Here is an 18,917-nt window from a genome sequence, read left to right on the forward strand (position 1 = left end):
TTTGCATTTTTTTTTCACACCTGCGTATTTGAGGATAGCTGCATGATCTTTCCTGGAGGCGTGGGTTCAAATCCCACCCCATGACAGCCAAGTGTTTGCTCTTACGCGTCACGGATTGGGATTCCAGCGGGGGTCTGTGTGAGGAGCGGCAAAGTTGCTCTGTTCTGCGCAAGTGCAGACTTGCAGATGTTGACAAGTGCCTCAATTTTATGCTTAACGCTTACCATGATGTCTAGTATCACCACGAAGCACCAAAGCATACTGCCACATGAGAGTCAGGATGGCCGAGCTGTCTAAGGCGCTGCGTTCAGGTCGCAGTCTCCTCTGGAGGCGTGGGTTCGAATCCCACTTCTGACAGGCTAGCTTTTCCTTAAATATTAAGCAAGGCCATTTTTCTCAGGGCTCTCGAAGTCAACTTTGAAAGCAGTTTGAGGAACAAGAAACCCTCCATCAGAAAGGAGGCTAGCTTTTCCTTAAATATTAAGCAAGGCCATTTTTCTCAGGGCTCCCGAAGTCAACTTTGAAAGCAGTTTGAGGAACAAGAAACCCTCTATCAGAAAGGGGAAAAAAACACCACGCCAATCCCTTTTCTTCCTGCTTCATAGGCCACTGGTCTGGTTAAACCACGGGGTGTGAGTTTCATTCTCACTGGTGCCTAACTTCTAGGCTGATGCTCAAAAGGAACATTGGAACCCCGTTAGCCAGTAGAACATAATATGCTTGTTCTCGGGGAGAGAAGCTAATTAACCTTGCAGATAAGATTCCTTTGAATGGTCAATTGATGTTGCTGCAAGCTTTGGAAACCACTCAGGTTTCTTTTTCAGGGTTCTGATAGGATATATCTGAAGAAACATTTATACACATACTAGGCTGATGTCAAAATCCTGCTTCTAAACCAGCAACTTGAAGAAAGGTAGAAAAAGTCCTTCAAGCTTTCCTCCGTGTTTGCTCTTACGCATCATGGATTGGGATTCCAGCGGGGGTCTGTGTGAGGAGCGGCAAAGTTGCTCTGTTCTGCGCAAGTGCAGACTTGCAGATGTTGACAAGTGCCTCAATTTTATGCTTAACGCTTACCATGATGTCTAGTATCACCACGAAGCGCCAAAGCATACTGCCACATGAGAGTCAGGATGGCCGAGCGGTCTAAGGCGCTGCGTTCAGGTCGCAGTCTCCTCTGGAGGCGTGGGTTCTGACAGGCTAGCTTTTCCTTAAATATTAAGCAAGGCCATTTTTCTCAGGGCTCGAAGTCCCCCCGAAGTCAACTTTGAAAGCAGTTTGAGGAACAAGAAACCCTCCATCAGAAAGGAGGCTAGCTTTTCCTTAAATATTAAGCAAGGCCATTTTTCTCAGGGCTCCCGAAGTCAACTTTGAAAGCAGTTTGAGGAACAAGAAACGCTCCATCAGAAAGGGGAAAAAAACACCACGCCAATCCCTTTTCTTCCTGCTTCATAGGCCACTGGTCTGGTTAAACCACGGGGTGTGAGTTTCATTCTCACTGGTGCCTAACTTCTAGGCTGATGCTCAAAAGGAACATTGGAACCCCGTTAGCCAGTAGAACATAATATGCTTGTTCTCGGGGAGAGAAGCTAATTAACCTTGCAGATAAGATTCCTTTGAATGGTCAATTGATGTTGCTGCAAGCTTTGGAAACCACTCAGGTTTCTTTTTCAGGGTTCTGATAGGATATATCTGAAGAAACATTTATACACATACTAGGATGATGTCAAAATCCTGCTTCTAAACCAGCAACTCGAAGAAAGGTAGAAAAAGTCCTTCAAGCTTTCCTCCGTTCAACCTTTGAATGCGAAATACTCAATCAGATCGTGGAAGATCACCACCAGTAAGTGACAAACTGATCCAGTCTTTATACTTCATCCCAAGAATTGGACTCTTAATGTCACCATTTTTTCTTTGCGCTTTGCATTTTTTTTTCACACCTGCGTATTTGAGGATAGCTGCATGATCTTTCCTGGAGGCGTGGGTTCAAATCCCACCCCATGACAGCCAAGTGTTTGCTCTTACGCGTCACGGATTGGGATTCCAGCGGGGGTCTGTGTGAGGAGCGGCAAAGTTGCTCTGTTCTGCGCAAGTACAGACTTGCAGATGTTGACAAGTGCCTCAATTTTATGCTTAACGCTTACCATGATGTCTAGTATCACCACGAAGCGCCAAAGCATACTGCCACATGAGAGTCAGGATGGCCGAGCGGTCTAAGGCGCTGCGTTCAGGTCGCAGTCTCCTCTGGAGGCGTGGGTTCGAATCCCACTTCTGACAGGCTAGCTTTTCCTTAAATATTAAGCAAGGCCATTTTTCTCAGGGCTCGAAGTCCCCCCGAAGTCAACTTTGAAAGCAGTTTGAGGAACAAGAAACCCTCCATCAGAAAGGAGGCTAGCTTTTCCTTAAATATTAAGCAAGGCCATTTTTCTCAGGGCTCCCGAAGTCAACTTTGAAAGCAGTTTGAGGAACAAGAAACGCTCCATCAGAAAGGGGAAAAAAACACCACGCCAATCCCTTTTCTTCCTGCTTCATAGGCCACTGGTCTGGTTAAACCACGGGGTGTGAGTTTCATTCTCACTGGTGCCTAACTTCTAGGCTGATGCTCAAAAGGAACATTGGAACCCCGTTAGCCAGTAGAACATAATATGCTTGTTCTCGGGGAGAGAAGCTAATTAACCTTGCAGATAAGATTCCTTTGAATGGTCAATTGATGTTGCTGCAAGCTTTGGAAACCACTCAGGTTTCTTTTTCAGGGTTCTGATAGGATATATCTGAAGAAACATTTATACACATACTAGGATGATGTCAAAATCCTGCTTCTAAACCAGCAACTCGAAGAAAGGTAGAAAAAGTCCTTCAAGCTTTCCTCCGTTCAACCTTTGAATGCGAAATACTCAATCAGATCGTGGAAGATCACCACCAGTAAGTGACAAACTGATCCAGTCTTTATACTTCATCCCAAGAATTGGACTCTTAATGTCACCATTTTTTCTTTGCGCTTTGCATTTTTTTTTCACACCTGCGTATTTGAGGATAGCTGCATGATCTTTCCTGGAGGCGTGGGTTCAAATCCCACCCCATGACAGCCAAGTGTTTGCTCTTACGCGTCACGGATTGGGATTCCAGCGGGGGTCTGTGTGAGGAGCGGCAAAGTTGCTCTGTTCTGCGCAAGTACAGACTTGCAGATGTTGACAAGTGCCTCAATTTTATGCTTAACGCTTACCATGATGTCTAGTATCACCACGAAGCGCCAAAGCATACTGCCACATGAGAGTCAGGATGGCCGAGCGGTCTAAGGCGCTGCGTTCAGGTCGCAGTCTCCTCTGGAGGCGTGGGTTCGAATCCCACTTCTGACAGGCTAGCTTTTCCTTAAATATTAAGCAAGGCCATTTTTCTCAGGGCTCGAAGTCCCCCCGAAGTCAACTTTGAAAGCAGTTTGAGGAACAAGAAACCCTCCATCAGAAAGGAGGCTAGCTTTTCCTTAAATATTAAGCAAGGCCATTTTTCTCAGGGCTCCCGAAGTCAACTTTGAAAGCAGTTTGAGGAACAAGAAACGCTCCATCAGAAAGGGGAAAAAAACACCACGCCAATCCCTTTTCTTCCTGCTTCATAGGCCACTGGTCTGGTTAAACCACGGGGTGTGAGTTTCATTCTCACTGGTGCCTAACTTCTAGGCTGATGCTCAAAAGGAACATTGGAACCCCGTTAGCCAGTAGAACATAATATGCTTGTTCTCGGGGAGAGAAGCTAATTAACCTTGCAGATAAGATTCCTTTGAATGGTCAATTGATGTTGCTGCAAGCTTTGGAAACCACTCAGGTTTCTTTTTCAGGGTTCTGATAGGATATATCTGAAGAAACATTTATACACATACTAGGCTGATGTCAAAATCCTGCTTCTAAACCAGCAACTTGAAGAAAGGTAGAAAAAGTCCTTCAAGCTTTCCTCCGTGTTTGCTCTTACGCATCATGGATTGGGATTCCAGCGGGGGTCTGTGTGAGGAGCGGCAAAGTTGCTCTGTTCTGCGCAAGTGCAGACTTGCAGATGTTGACAAGTGCCTCAATTTTATGCTTAACGCTTACCATGATGTCTAGTATCACCACGAAGCGCCAAAGCATACTGCCACATGAGAGTCAGGATGGCCGAGCGGTCTAAGGCGCTGCGTTCAGGTCGCAGTCGCCTCTGGAGGCGTGGGTTCGAATCCCACTTCTGACAGGCTAGCTTTTCCTTAAATATTAAGCAAGGCCATTTTTCTCAGGGCTCCCGAAGTCAACTTTGAAAGCAGTTTGAGGAACAAGAAACCCTCCATCAGAAAGGGGAAAAAAACACCACGCCAATCCGTTTTCTTCCTGCTTCATAGGCCACTGGTCTGGTTAAACCGCAGGGTGTGAGTTTCATTCTCACTGGTGCCTAACTTCTAGGCTGATGCTCAAAAGGAACATTGGAACCCCGTTAGCCAGTAGAACATAATATGCTTGTTCTCGGGGAGAGAAGCTAATTAACCTTGCAGATAAGATTCCTTTGAATGGTCAATTGATGTTGCTGCAAGCTTTGGAAACCACTCAGGTTTCTTTTTCAGGGTTCTGATAGGATATATCTGAAGAAACATTTATACACATACTAGGCTGATGTCAAAATCCTGCTTCTAAACCAGCAACTTGAAGAAAGGTAGAAAAAGTCCTTCAAGCTTTCCTCCGTTCAACCTTTGAATGCGAAATACTCAATCAGATCGTGGAAGATCACCACCAGTAAGTGACAAACTGATCCAGTCTTTATACTTCATCCCAAGAATTGGACTCTTAATGTCACCATTTTTTCTTTGCGCTTTGCATTTTTTTTTCACACCTGCGTATTTGAGGATAGCCGCATGATCTTTCCTGGAGGCGTGGGTTCAAATCCCACCCCATGACAGCCAAGTGTTTGCTCTTACGCGTCACGGATTGGGATTCCAGCGGGGGTCTGTGTGAGGAGCGGCAAAGTTGCTCTGTTCTGCGCAAGTGCAGACTTGCAGATGTTGATAAGTGCCTCAATTTTATGCTTAACGCTTACCATGATGTCTAGTATCACCACGAAGCGCCAAAGCATACTGCCACATGAGAGTCAGGATGGCCGAGCGGTCTAAGGCGCTGCGTTCAGGTCGCAGTCTCCTCTGGAGGCGTGGGTTCGAATCCCACTTCTGACAGGCTAGCTTTTCCTTAAATATTAAGCAAGGCCATTTTTCTCAGGGCTCCCGAAGTCAACTTTGAAAGCAGTTTGAGGAACAAGAAACCCTCCATCAGAAAGGGGAAAAAAACACCACGCCAATCCCTTTTCTTCCTGCTTCATAGGCCACTGGTCTGGTTAAACCACGGGGTGTGAGTTTCATTCTCACTGGTGCCTAACTTCTAGGCTGATGCTCAAAAGGAACATTGGAACCCCGTTAGCCAGTAGAACATAATATGCTTGTTCTCGGGGAGAGAAGCTAATTAACCTTGCAGATAAGATTCCTTTGAATGGTCAATTGATGTTGCTGCAAGCTTTGGAAACCACTCAGGTTTCTTTTTCAGGGTTCTGATAGGATATATCTGAAGAAACATTTATACACATACTAGGCTGATGTCAAAATCCTGCTTCTAAACCAGCAACTTGAAGAAAGGTAGAAAAAGTCCTTCAAGCTTTCCTCCGTTCAACCTTTGAATGCGAAATACTCAATCAGATCGTGGAAGATCACCACCAGTAAGTGACAAACTGATCCAGTCTTTATACTTCATCCCAAGAATTGGACTCTTAATGTCACCATTTTTTCTTTGCGCTTTGCATTTTTTTTTCACACCTGCGTATTTGAGGATAGCTGCATGATCTTTCCTGGAGGCGTGGGTTCAAATCCCACCCCATGACAGCCAAGTGTTTGCTCTTACGCGTCACGGATTGGGATTCCAGCGGGGGTCTGTGTGAGGAGCGGCAAAGTTGCTCTGTTCTGCGCAAGTACAGACTTGCAGATGTTGACAAGTGCCTCAATTTTATGCTTAACGCTTACCATGATGTCTAGTATCACCACGAAGCGCCAAAGCATACTGCCACATGAGAGTCAGGATGGCCGAGCGGTCTAAGGCGCTGCGTTCAGGTCGCAGTCTCCTCTGGAGGCGTGGGTTCGAATCCCACTTCTGACAGGCTAGCTTTTCCTTAAATATTAAGCAAGGCCATTTTTCTCAGGGCTCGAAGTCCCCCCGAAGTCAACTTTGAAAGCAGTTTGAGGAACAAGAAACCCTCCATCAGAAAGGAGGCTAGCTTTTCCTTAAATATTAAGCAAGGCCATTTTTCTCAGGGCTCCCGAAGTCAACTTTGAAAGCAGTTTGAGGAACAAGAAACGCTCCATCAGAAAGGGGAAAAAAACACCACGCCAATCCCTTTTCTTCCTGCTTCATAGGCCACTGGTCTGGTTAAACCACGGGGTGTGAGTTTCATTCTCACTGGTGCCTAACTTCTAGGCTGATGCTCAAAAGGAACATTGGAACCCCGTTAGCCAGTAGAACATAATATGCTTGTTCTCGGGGAGAGAAGCTAATTAACCTTGCAGATAAGATTCCTTTGAATGGTCAATTGATGTTGCTGCAAGCTTTGGAAACCACTCAGGTTTCTTTTTCAGGGTTCTGATAGGATATATCTGAAGAAACATTTATACACATACTAGGCTGATGTCAAAATCCTGCTTCTAAACCAGCAACTTGAAGAAAGGTAGAAAAAGTCCTTCAAGCTTTCCTCCGTGTTTGCTCTTACGCATCATGGATTGGGATTCCAGCGGGGGTCTGTGTGAGGAGCGGCAAAGTTGCTCTGTTCTGCGCAAGTGCAGACTTGCAGATGTTGACAAGTGCCTCAATTTTATGCTTAACGCTTACCATGATGTCTAGTATCACCACGAAGCGCCAAAGCATACTGCCACATGAGAGTCAGGATGGCCGAGCGGTCTAAGGCGCTGCGTTCAGGTCGCAGTCGCCTCTGGAGGCGTGGGTTCGAATCCCACTTCTGACAGGCTAGCTTTTCCTTAAATATTAAGCAAGGCCATTTTTCTCAGGGCTCCCGAAGTCAACTTTGAAAGCAGTTTGAGGAACAAGAAACCCTCCATCAGAAAGGGGAAAAAAACACCACGCCAATCCCTTTTCTTCCTGCTTCATAGGCCACTGGTCTGGTTAAACCGCAGGGTGTGAGTTTCATTCTCACTGGTGCCTAACTTCTAGGCTGATGCTCAAAAGGAACATTGGAACCCCGTTAGCCAGTAGAACATAATATGCTTGTTCTCGGGGAGAGAAGCTAATTAACCTTGCAGATAAGATTCCTTTGAATGGTCAATTGATGTTGCTGCAAGCTTTGGAAACCACTCAGGTTTCTTTTTCAGGGTTCTGATAGGATATATCTGAAGAAACATTTATACACATACTAGGCTGATGTCAAAATCCTGCTTCTAAACCAGCAACTTGAAGAAAGGTAGAAAAAGTCCTTCAAGCTTTCCTCCGTTCAACCTTTGAATGCGAAATACTCAATCAGATCGTGGAAGATCACCACCAGTAAGTGACAAACTGATCCAGTCTTTATACTTCATCCCAAGAATTGGACTCTTAATGTCACCATTTTTTCTTTGCGCTTTGCATTTTTTTTTCACACCTGCGTATTTGAGGATAGCTGCATGATCTTTCCTGGAGGCGTGGGTTCAAATCCCACCCCATGACAGCCAAGTGTTTGCTCTTACGCGTCACGGATTGGGATTCCAGCGGGGGTCTGTGTGAGGAGCGGCAAAGTTGCTCTGTTCTGCGCAAGTGCAGACTTGCAGATGTTGATAAGTGCCTCAATTTTATGCTTAACGCTTACCATGATGTCTAGTATCACCACGAAGCGCCAAAGCATACTGCCACATGAGAGTCAGGATGGCCGAGCGGTCTAAGGCGCTGCGTTCAGGTCGCAGTCTCCTCTGGAGGCGTGGGTTCGAATCCCACTTCTGACAGGCTAGCTTTTCCTTAAATATTAAGCAAGGCCATTTTTCTCAGGGCTCCCGAAGTCAACTTTGAAAGCAGTTTGAGGAACAAGAAACCCTCCATCAGAAAGGGGAAAAAAACACCACGCCAATCCCTTTTCTTCCTGCTTCATAGGCCACTGGTCTGGTTAAACCACGGGGTGTGAGTTTCATTCTCACTGGTGCCTAACTTCTAGGCTGATGCTCAAAAGGAACATTGGAACCCCGTTAGCCAGTAGAACATAATATGCTTGTTCTCGGGGAGAGAAGCTAATTAACCTTGCAGATAAGATTCCTTTGAATGGTCAATTGATGTTGCTGCAAGCTTTGGAAACCACTCAGGTTTCTTTTTCAGGGTTCTGATAGGATATATCTGAAGAAACATTTATACACATACTAGGCTGATGTCAAAATCCTGCTTCTAAACCAGCAACTTGAAGAAAGGTAGAAAAAGTCCTTCAAGCTTTCCTCCGTTCAACCTTTGAATGCGAAATACTCAATCAGATCGTGGAAGATCACCACCAGTAAGTGACAAACTGATCCAGTCTTTATACTTCATCCCAAGAATTGGACTCTTAATGTCACCATTTTTTCTTTGCGCTTTGCATTTTTTTTTCACACCTGCGTATTTGAGGATAGCTGCATGATCTTTCCTGGAGGCGTGGGTTCAAATCCCACCCCATGACAGCCAAGTGTTTGCTCTTACGCGTCACGGATTGGGATTCCAGCGGGGGTCTGTGTGAGGAGCGGCAAAGTTGCTCTGTTCTGCGCAAGTACAGACTTGCAGATGTTGACAAGTGCCTCAATTTTATGCTTAACGCTTACCATGATGTCTAGTATCACCACGAAGCGCCAAAGCATACTGCCACATGAGAGTCAGGATGGCCGAGCGGTCTAAGGCGCTGCGTTCAGGTCGCAGTCTCCTCTGGAGGCGTGGGTTCGAATCCCACTTCTGACAGGCTAGCTTTTCCTTAAATATTAAGCAAGGCCATTTTTCTCAGGGCTCGAAGTCCCCCCGAAGTCAACTTTGAAAGCAGTTTGAGGAACAAGAAACCCTCCATCAGAAAGGAGGCTAGCTTTTCCTTAAATATTAAGCAAGGCCATTTTTCTCAGGGCTCCCGAAGTCAACTTTGAAAGCAGTTTGAGGAACAAGAAACGCTCCATCAGAAAGGGGAAAAAAACACCACGCCAATCCCTTTTCTTCCTGCTTCATAGGCCACTGGTCTGGTTAAACCACGGGGTGTGAGTTTCATTCTCACTGGTGCCTAACTTCTAGGCTGATGCTCAAAAGGAACATTGGAACCCCGTTAGCCAGTAGAACATAATATGCTTGTTCTCGGGGAGAGAAGCTAATTAACCTTGCAGATAAGATTCCTTTGAATGGTCAATTGATGTTGCTGCAAGCTTTGGAAACCACTCAGGTTTCTTTTTCAGGGTTCTGATAGGATATATCTGAAGAAACATTTATACACATACTAGGCTGATGTCAAAATCCTGCTTCTAAACCAGCAACTTGAAGAAAGGTAGAAAAAGTCCTTCAAGCTTTCCTCCGTGTTTGCTCTTACGCATCATGGATTGGGATTCCAGCGGGGGTCTGTGTGAGGAGCGGCAAAGTTGCTCTGTTCTGCGCAAGTGCAGACTTGCAGATGTTGACAAGTGCCTCAATTTTATGCTTAACGCTTACCATGATGTCTAGTATCACCACGAAGCGCCAAAGCATACTGCCACATGAGAGTCAGGATGGCCGAGCGGTCTAAGGCGCTGCGTTCAGGTCGCAGTCTCCTCTGGAGGCGTGGGTTCGAATCCCACTTCTGACAGGCTAGCTTTTCCTTAAATATTAAGCAAGGCCATTTTTCTCAGGGCTCCCGAAGTCAACTTTGAAAGCAGTTTGAGGAACAAGAAACCCTCCATCAGAAAGGGGAAAAAAACACCACGCCAATCCCTTTTCTTCCTGCTTCATAGGCCACTGGTCTGGTTAAACCGCAGGGTGTGAGTTTCATTCTCACTGGTGCCTAACTTCTAGGCTGATGCTCAAAAGGAACATTGGAACCCCGTTAGCCAGTAGAACATAATATGCTTGTTCTCGGGGAGAGAAGCTAATTAACCTTGCAGATAAGATTCCTTTGAATGGTCAATTGATGTTGCTGCAAGCTTTGGAAACCACTCAGGTTTCTTTTTCAGGGTTCTGATAGGATATATCTGAAGAAACATTTATACACATACTAGGCTGATGTCAAAATCCTGCTTCTAAACCAGCAACTTGAAGAAAGGTAGAAAAAGTCCTTCAAGCTTTCCTCCGTGTTTGCTCTTACGCATCATGGATTGGGATTCCAGCGGGGGTCTGTGTGAGGAGCGGCAAAGTTGCTCTGTTCTGCGCAAGTGCAGACTTGCAGATGTTGACAAGTGCCTCAATTTTATGCTTAACGCTTACCATGATGTCTAGTATCACCACGAAGCGCCAAAGCATACTGCCACATGAGAGTCAGGATGGCCGAGCGGTCTAAGGCGCTGCGTTCAGGTCGCAGTCTCCTCTGGAGGCGTGGGTTCTGACAGGCTAGCTTTTCCTTAAATATTAAGCAAGGCCATTTTTCTCAGGGCTCGAAGTCCCCCCGAAGTCAACTTTGAAAGCAGTTTGAGGAACAAGAAACCCTCCATCAGAAAGGAGGCTAGCTTTTCCTTAAATATTAAGCAAGGCCATTTTTCTCAGGGCTCCCGAAGTCAACTTTGAAAGCAGTTTGAGGAACAAGAAACGCTCCATCAGAAAGGGGAAAAAAACACCACGCCAATCCCTTTTCTTCCTGCTTCATAGGCCACTGGTCTGGTTAAACCACGGGGTGTGAGTTTCATTCTCACTGGTGCCTAACTTCTAGGCTGATGCTCAAAAGGAACATTGGAACCCCGTTAGCCAGTAGAACATAATATGCTTGTTCTCGGGGAGAGAAGCTAATTAACCTTGCAGATAAGATTCCTTTGAATGGTCAATTGATGTTGCTGCAAGCTTTGGAAACCACTCAGGTTTCTTTTTCAGGGTTCTGATAGGATATATCTGAAGAAACATTTATACACATACTAGGCTGATGTCAAAATCCTGCTTCTAAACCAGCAACTTGAAGAAAGGTAGAAAAAGTCCTTCAAGCTTTCCTCCGTTCAACCTTTGAATGCGAAATACTCAATCAGATCGTGGAAGATCACCACCAGTAAGTGACAAACTGATCCAGTCTTTATACTTCATCCCAAGAATTGGACTCTTAATGTCACCATTTTTTCTTTGCGCTTTGCATTTTTTTTTCACACCTGCGTATTTGAGGATAGCTGCATGATCTTTCCTGGAGGCGTGGGTTCAAATCCCACCCCATGACAGCCAAGTGTTTGCTCTTACGCGTCACGGATTGGGATTCCAGCGGGGGTCTGTGTGAGGAGCGGCAAAGTTGCTCTGTTCTGCGCAAGTGCAGACTTGCAGATGTTGACAAGTGCCTCAATTTTATGCTTAACGCTTACCATGATGTCTAGTATCACCACGAAGCACCAAAGCATACTGCCACATGAGAGTCAGGATGGCCGAGCTGTCTAAGGCGCTGCGTTCAGGTCGCAGTCTCCTCTGGAGGCGTGGGTTCGAATCCCACTTCTGACAGGCTAGCTTTTCCTTAAATATTAAGCAAGGCCATTTTTCTCAGGGCTCTCGAAGTCAACTTTGAAAGCAGTTTGAGGAACAAGAAACCCTCCATCAGAAAGGAGGCTAGCTTTTCCTTAAATATTAAGCAAGGCCATTTTTCTCAGGGCTCCCGAAGTCAACTTTGAAAGCAGTTTGAGGAACAAGAAACCCTCTATCAGAAAGGGGAAAAAAACACCACGCCAATCCCTTTTCTTCCTGCTTCATAGGCCACTGGTCTGGTTAAACCACGGGGTGTGAGTTTCATTCTCACTGGTGCCTAACTTCTAGGCTGATGCTCAAAAGGAACATTGGAACCCCGTTAGCCAGTAGAACATAATATGCTTGTTCTCGGGGAGAGAAGCTAATTAACCTTGCAGATAAGATTCCTTTGAATGGTCAATTGATGTTGCTGCAAGCTTTGGAAACCACTCAGGTTTCTTTTTCAGGGTTCTGATAGGATATATCTGAAGAAACATTTATACACATACTAGGCTGATGTCAAAATCCTGCTTCTAAACCAGCAACTTGAAGAAAGGTAGAAAAAGTCCTTCAAGCTTTCCTCCGTGTTTGCTCTTACGCATCATGGATTGGGATTCCAGCGGGGGTCTGTGTGAGGAGCGGCAAAGTTGCTCTGTTCTGCGCAAGTGCAGACTTGCAGATGTTGACAAGTGCCTCAATTTTATGCTTAACGCTTACCATGATGTCTAGTATCACCACGAAGCGCCAAAGCATACTGCCACATGAGAGTCAGGATGGCCGAGCGGTCTAAGGCGCTGCGTTCAGGTCGCAGTCTCCTCTGGAGGCGTGGGTTCTGACAGGCTAGCTTTTCCTTAAATATTAAGCAAGGCCATTTTTCTCAGGGCTCGAAGTCCCCCCGAAGTCAACTTTGAAAGCAGTTTGAGGAACAAGAAACCCTCCATCAGAAAGGAGGCTAGCTTTTCCTTAAATATTAAGCAAGGCCATTTTTCTCAGGGCTCCCGAAGTCAACTTTGAAAGCAGTTTGAGGAACAAGAAACGCTCCATCAGAAAGGGGAAAAAAACACCACGCCAATCCCTTTTCTTCCTGCTTCATAGGCCACTGGTCTGGTTAAACCACGGGGTGTGAGTTTCATTCTCACTGGTGCCTAACTTCTAGGCTGATGCTCAAAAGGAACATTGGAACCCCGTTAGCCAGTAGAACATAATATGCTTGTTCTCGGGGAGAGAAGCTAATTAACCTTGCAGATAAGATTCCTTTGAATGGTCAATTGATGTTGCTGCAAGCTTTGGAAACCACTCAGGTTTCTTTTTCAGGGTTCTGATAGGATATATCTGAAGAAACATTTATACACATACTAGGATGATGTCAAAATCCTGCTTCTAAACCAGCAACTCGAAGAAAGGTAGAAAAAGTCCTTCAAGCTTTCCTCCGTTCAACCTTTGAATGCGAAATACTCAATCAGATCGTGGAAGATCACCACCAGTAAGTGACAAACTGATCCAGTCTTTATACTTCATCCCAAGAATTGGACTCTTAATGTCACCATTTTTTCTTTGCGCTTTGCATTTTTTTTTCACACCTGCGTATTTGAGGATAGCTGCATGATCTTTCCTGGAGGCGTGGGTTCAAATCCCACCCCATGACAGCCAAGTGTTTGCTCTTACGCGTCACGGATTGGGATTCCAGCGGGGGTCTGTGTGAGGAGCGGCAAAGTTGCTCTGTTCTGCGCAAGTACAGACTTGCAGATGTTGACAAGTGCCTCAATTTTATGCTTAACGCTTACCATGATGTCTAGTATCACCACGAAGCGCCAAAGCATACTGCCACATGAGAGTCAGGATGGCCGAGCGGTCTAAGGCGCTGCGTTCAGGTCGCAGTCTCCTCTGGAGGCGTGGGTTCGAATCCCACTTCTGACAGGCTAGCTTTTCCTTAAATATTAAGCAAGGCCATTTTTCTCAGGGCTCGAAGTCCCCCCGAAGTCAACTTTGAAAGCAGTTTGAGGAACAAGAAACCCTCCATCAGAAAGGAGGCTAGCTTTTCCTTAAATATTAAGCAAGGCCATTTTTCTCAGGGCTCCCGAAGTCAACTTTGAAAGCAGTTTGAGGAACAAGAAACGCTCCATCAGAAAGGGGAAAAAAACACCACGCCAATCCCTTTTCTTCCTGCTTCATAGGCCACTGGTCTGGTTAAACCACGGGGTGTGAGTTTCATTCTCACTGGTGCCTAACTTCTAGGCTGATGCTCAAAAGGAACATTGGAACCCCGTTAGCCAGTAGAACATAATATGCTTGTTCTCGGGGAGAGAAGCTAATTAACCTTGCAGATAAGATTCCTTTGAATGGTCAATTGATGTTGCTGCAAGCTTTGGAAACCACTCAGGTTTCTTTTTCAGGGTTCTGATAGGATATATCTGAAGAAACATTTATACACATACTAGGATGATGTCAAAATCCTGCTTCTAAACCAGCAACTCGAAGAAAGGTAGAAAAAGTCCTTCAAGCTTTCCTCCGTTCAACCTTTGAATGCGAAATACTCAATCAGATCGTGGAAGATCACCACCAGTAAGTGACAAACTGATCCAGTCTTTATACTTCATCCCAAGAATTGGACTCTTAATGTCACCATTTTTTCTTTGCGCTTTGCATTTTTTTTTCACACCTGCGTATTTGAGGATAGCTGCATGATCTTTCCTGGAGGCGTGGGTTCAAATCCCACCCCATGACAGCCAAGTGTTTGCTCTTACGCGTCACGGATTGGGATTCCAGCGGGGGTCTGTGTGAGGAGCGGCAAAGTTGCTCTGTTCTGCGCAAGTACAGACTTGCAGATGTTGACAAGTGCCTCAATTTTATGCTTAACGCTTACCATGATGTCTAGTATCACCACGAAGCGCCAAAGCATACTGCCACATGAGAGTCAGGATGGCCGAGCGGTCTAAGGCGCTGCGTTCAGGTCGCAGTCTCCTCTGGAGGCGTGGGTTCGAATCCCACTTCTGACAGGCTAGCTTTTCCTTAAATATTAAGCAAGGCCATTTTTCTCAGGGCTCGAAGTCCCCCCGAAGTCAACTTTGAAAGCAGTTTGAGGAACAAGAAACCCTCCATCAGAAAGGAGGCTAGCTTTTCCTTAAATATTAAGCAAGGCCATTTTTCTCAGGGCTCCCGAAGTCAACTTTGAAAGCAGTTTGAGGAACAAGAAACGCTCCATCAGAAAGGGGAAAAAAACACCACGCCAATCCCTTTTCTTCCTGCTTCATAGGCCACTGGTCTGGTTAAACCACGGGGTGTGAGTTTCATTCTCACTGGTGCCTAACTTCTAGGCTGATGCTCAAAAGGAACATTGGAACCCCGTTAGCCAGTAGAACATAATATGCTTGTTCTCGGGGAGAGAAGCTAATTAACCTTGCAGATAAGATTCCTTTGAATGGTCAATTGATGTTGCTGCAAGCTTTGGAAACCACTCAGGTTTCTTTTTCAGGGTTCTGATAGGATATATCTGAAGAAACATTTATACACATACTAGGCTGATGTCAAAATCCTGCTTCTAAACCAGCAACTTGAAGAAAGGTAGAAAAAGTCCTTCAAGCTTTCCTCCGTGTTTGCTCTTACGCATCATGGATTGGGATTCCAGCGGGGGTCTGTGTGAGGAGCGGCAAAGTTGCTCTGTTCTGCGCAAGTGCAGACTTGCAGATGTTGACAAGTGCCTCAATTTTATGCTTAACGCTTACCATGATGTCTAGTATCACCACGAAGCGCCAAAGCATACTGCCACATGAGAGTCAGGATGGCCGAGCGGTCTAAGGCGCTGCGTTCAGGTCGCAGTCGCCTCTGGAGGCGTGGGTTCGAATCCCACTTCTGACAGGCTAGCTTTTCCTTAAATATTAAGCAAGGCCATTTTTCTCAGGGCTCCCGAAGTCAACTTTGAAAGCAGTTTGAGGAACAAGAAACCCTCCATCAGAAAGGGGAAAAAAACACCACGCCAATCCGTTTTCTTCCTGCTTCATAGGCCACTGGTCTGGTTAAACCGCAGGGTGTGAGTTTCATTCTCACTGGTGCCTAACTTCTAGGCTGATGCTCAAAAGGAACATTGGAACCCCGTTAGCCAGTAGAACATAATATGCTTGTTCTCGGGGAGAGAAGCTAATTAACCTTGCAGATAAGATTCCTTTGAATGGTCAATTGATGTTGCTGCAAGCTTTGGAAACCACTCAGGTTTCTTTTTCAGGGTTCTGATAGGATATATCTGAAGAAACATTTATACACATACTAGGCTGATGTCAAAATCCTGCTTCTAAACCAGCAACTTGAAGAAAGGTAGAAAAAGTCCTTCAAGCTTTCCTCCGTTCAACCTTTGAATGCGAAATACTCAATCAGATCGTGGAAGATCACCACCAGTAAGTGACAAACTGATCCAGTCTTTATACTTCATCCCAAGAATTGGACTCTTAATGTCACCATTTTTTCTTTGCGCTTTGCATTTTTTTTTCACACCTGCGTATTTGAGGATAGCCGCATGATCTTTCCTGGAGGCGTGGGTTCAAATCCCACCCCATGACAGCCAAGTGTTTGCTCTTACGCGTCACGGATTGGGATTCCAGCGGGGGTCTGTGTGAGGAGCGGCAAAGTTGCTCTGTTCTGCGCAAGTGCAGACTTGCAGATGTTGATAAGTGCCTCAATTTTATGCTTAACGCTTACCATGATGTCTAGTATCACCACGAAGCGCCAAAGCATACTGCCACATGAGAGTCAGGATGGCCGAGCGGTCTAAGGCGCTGCGTTCAGGTCGCAGTCTCCTCTGGAGGCGTGGGTTCGAATCCCACTTCTGACAGGCTAGCTTTTCCTTAAATATTAAGCAAGGCCATTTTTCTCAGGGCTCCCGAAGTCAACTTTGAAAGCAGTTTGAGGAACAAGAAACCCTCCATCAGAAAGGGGAAAAAAACACCACGCCAATCCCTTTTCTTCCTGCTTCATAGGCCACTGGTCTGGTTAAACCACGGGGTGTGAGTTTCATTCTCACTGGTGCCTAACTTCTAGGCTGATGCTCAAAAGGAACATTGGAACCCCGTTAGCCAGTAGAACATAATATGCTTGTTCTCGGGGAGAGAAGCTAATTAACCTTGCAGATAAGATTCCTTTGAATGGTCAATTGATGTTGCTGCAAGCTTTGGAAACCACTCAGGTTTCTTTTTCAGGGTTCTGATAGGATATATCTGAAGAAACATTTATACACATACTAGGCTGATGTCAAAATCCTGCTTCTAAACCAGCAACTTGAAGAAAGGTAGAAAAAGTCCTTCAAGCTTTCCTCCGTTCAACCTTTGAATGCGAAATACTCAATCAGATCGTGGAAGATCACCACCAGTAAGTGACAAACTGATCCAGTCTTTATACTTCATCCCAAGAATTGGACTCTTAATGTCACCATTTTTTCTTTGCGCTTTGCATTTTTTTTTCACACCTGCGTATTTGAGGATAGCTGCATGATCTTTCCTGGAGGCGTGGGTTCAAATCCCACCCCATGACAGCCAAGTGTTTGCTCTTACGCGTCACGGATTGGGATTCCAGCGGGGGTCTGTGTGAGGAGCGGCAAAGTTGCTCTGTTCTGCGCAAGTACAGACTTGCAGATGTTGACAAGTGCCTCAATTTTATGCTTAACGCTTACCATGATGTCTAGTATCACCACGAAGCGCCAAAGCATACTGCCACATGAGAGTCAGGATGGCCGAGCGGTCTAAGGCGCTGCGTTCAGGTCGCAGTCTCCTCTGGAGGCGTGGGTTCGAATCCCACTTCTGACAGGCTAGCTTTTCCTTAAATATTAAGCAAGGCCATTTTTCTCAGGGCTCGAAGTCCCCCCGAAGTCAACTTTGAAAGCAGTTTGAGGAACAAGAAACCCTCCATCAGAAAGGAGGCTAGCTTTTCCTTAAATATTAAGCAAGGCCATTTTTCTCAGGGCTCCCGAAGTCAACTTTGAAAGCAGTTTGAGGAACAAGAAACGCTCCATCAGAAAGGGGAAAAAAACACCACGCCAATCCCTTTTCTTCCTGCTTCATAGGCCACTGGTCTGGTTAAACCACGGGGTGTGAGTTTCATTCTCACTGGTGCCTAACTTCTAGGCTGATGCTCAAAAGGAACATTGGAACCCCGTTAGCCAGTAGAACATAATATGCTTGTTCTCGGGGAGAGAAGCTAATTAACCTTGCAGATAAGATTCCTTTGAATGGTCAATTGATGTTGCTGCAAGCTTTGGAAACCACTCAGGTTTCTTTTTCAGGGTTCTGATAGGATATATCTGAAGAAACATTTATACACATACTAGGCTGATGTCAAAATCCTGCTTCTAAACCAGCAACTTGAAGAAAGGTAGAAAAAGTCCTTCAAGCTTTCCTCCGTGTTTGCTCTTACGCATCATGGATTGGGATTCCAGCGGGGGTCTGTGTGAGGAGCGGCAAAGTTGCTCTGTTCTGCGCAAGTGCAGACTTGCAGATGTTGACAAGTGCCTCAATTTTATGCTTAACGCTTACCATGATGTCTAGTATCACCACGAAGCGCCAAAGCATACTGCCACATGAGAGTCAGGATGGCCGAGCGGTCTAAGGCGCTGCGTTCAGGTCGCAGTCGCCTCTGGAGGCGTGGGTTCGAATCCCACTTCTGACAGGCTAGCTTTTCCTTAAATATTAAGCAAGGCCATTTTTCTCAGGGCTCCCGAAGTCAACTTTGAAAGCAGTTTGAGGAACAAGAAACCCTCCATCAGAAAGGGGAAAAAAACACCACGCCAATCCCTTTTCTTCCTGCTTCATAGGCCACTGGTCTGGTTAAACCGCAGGGTGTGAGTTTCATTCTCACTGGTGCCTAACTTCTAGGCTGATGCTCAAAAGGAACATTGGAACCCCGTTAGCCAGTAGAACATAATATGCTTGTTCTCGGGGAGAGAAGCTAATTAACCTTGCAGATAAGATTCCTTTGAATGGTCAATTGATGTTGCTGCAAGCTTTGGAAACCACTCAGGTTTCTTTTTCAGGGTTCTGATAGGATATATCTGAAGAAACATTTATACACATACTAGGCTGATGTCAAAATCCTGCTTCTAAACCAGCAACTTGAAGAAAGGTAGAAAAAGTCCTTCAAGCTTTCCTCCGTTCAACCTTTGAATGCGAAATACTCAATCAGATCGTGGAAGATCACCACCAGTAAGTGACAAACTGATCCAGTCTTTATACTTCATCCCAAGAATTGGACTCTTAATGTCACCATTTTTTCTTTGCGCTTTGCATTTTTTTTTCACACCTGCGTATTTGAGGATAGCTGCATGAT

At 45.5% G+C, this 18,917-nt stretch overlaps 13 non-coding genes across 13 annotated transcripts; all 13 read left to right on the top strand.

Annotated features, from left to right (window-relative positions):
* The first annotated feature begins 274 nt into the window (after positions 1-274).
* On the top strand, positions 275-357 carry TRNAL-CAG (transfer RNA leucine (anticodon CAG)). The gene has a single exon. It is a non-coding gene; the product is annotated as a tRNA-Leu (tRNA).
* A 1,834-nt stretch (positions 358-2,191) lies between these two features.
* Positions 2,192-2,274, top strand: TRNAL-CAG (transfer RNA leucine (anticodon CAG)). Its single transcript has one exon. It is a non-coding gene; the product is annotated as a tRNA-Leu (tRNA).
* Positions 2,275-3,270: 996 nt separating this feature from the next.
* TRNAL-CAG (transfer RNA leucine (anticodon CAG)) lies at positions 3,271-3,353 on the top strand. Its single transcript has one exon. It is a non-coding gene; the product is annotated as a tRNA-Leu (tRNA).
* A 1,743-nt stretch (positions 3,354-5,096) lies between these two features.
* TRNAL-CAG (transfer RNA leucine (anticodon CAG)) lies at positions 5,097-5,179 on the top strand. Its single transcript has one exon. It is a non-coding gene; the product is annotated as a tRNA-Leu (tRNA).
* An 884-nt stretch (positions 5,180-6,063) lies between these two features.
* TRNAL-CAG (transfer RNA leucine (anticodon CAG)) lies at positions 6,064-6,146 on the top strand. Its single transcript has one exon. It is a non-coding gene; the product is annotated as a tRNA-Leu (tRNA).
* Positions 6,147-7,889: 1,743 nt separating this feature from the next.
* TRNAL-CAG (transfer RNA leucine (anticodon CAG)) lies at positions 7,890-7,972 on the top strand. Its single transcript has one exon. It is a non-coding gene; the product is annotated as a tRNA-Leu (tRNA).
* An 884-nt stretch (positions 7,973-8,856) lies between these two features.
* On the top strand, positions 8,857-8,939 carry TRNAL-CAG (transfer RNA leucine (anticodon CAG)). Its single transcript has one exon. It is a non-coding gene; the product is annotated as a tRNA-Leu (tRNA).
* Positions 8,940-9,715: 776 nt separating this feature from the next.
* TRNAL-CAG (transfer RNA leucine (anticodon CAG)) lies at positions 9,716-9,798 on the top strand. Its single transcript has one exon. It is a non-coding gene; the product is annotated as a tRNA-Leu (tRNA).
* A 1,731-nt stretch (positions 9,799-11,529) lies between these two features.
* TRNAL-CAG (transfer RNA leucine (anticodon CAG)) lies at positions 11,530-11,612 on the top strand. Its single transcript has one exon. It is a non-coding gene; the product is annotated as a tRNA-Leu (tRNA).
* Positions 11,613-13,446: 1,834 nt separating this feature from the next.
* On the top strand, positions 13,447-13,529 carry TRNAL-CAG (transfer RNA leucine (anticodon CAG)). The gene has a single exon. It is a non-coding gene; the product is annotated as a tRNA-Leu (tRNA).
* A 996-nt stretch (positions 13,530-14,525) lies between these two features.
* TRNAL-CAG (transfer RNA leucine (anticodon CAG)) lies at positions 14,526-14,608 on the top strand. The gene has a single exon. It is a non-coding gene; the product is annotated as a tRNA-Leu (tRNA).
* Positions 14,609-16,351: 1,743 nt separating this feature from the next.
* On the top strand, positions 16,352-16,434 carry TRNAL-CAG (transfer RNA leucine (anticodon CAG)). The gene has a single exon. It is a non-coding gene; the product is annotated as a tRNA-Leu (tRNA).
* An 884-nt stretch (positions 16,435-17,318) lies between these two features.
* Positions 17,319-17,401, top strand: TRNAL-CAG (transfer RNA leucine (anticodon CAG)). Its single transcript has one exon. It is a non-coding gene; the product is annotated as a tRNA-Leu (tRNA).
* The last annotated feature ends 1,516 nt before the right edge of the window (positions 17,402-18,917 follow it).

The sequence above is a fragment of the Eleutherodactylus coqui genome, chromosome 7, assembly GCF_035609145.1.
Source record: "Eleutherodactylus coqui strain aEleCoq1 chromosome 7, aEleCoq1.hap1, whole genome shotgun sequence".
Taxonomy (NCBI): domain Eukaryota; kingdom Metazoa; phylum Chordata; class Amphibia; order Anura; family Eleutherodactylidae; genus Eleutherodactylus; species Eleutherodactylus coqui.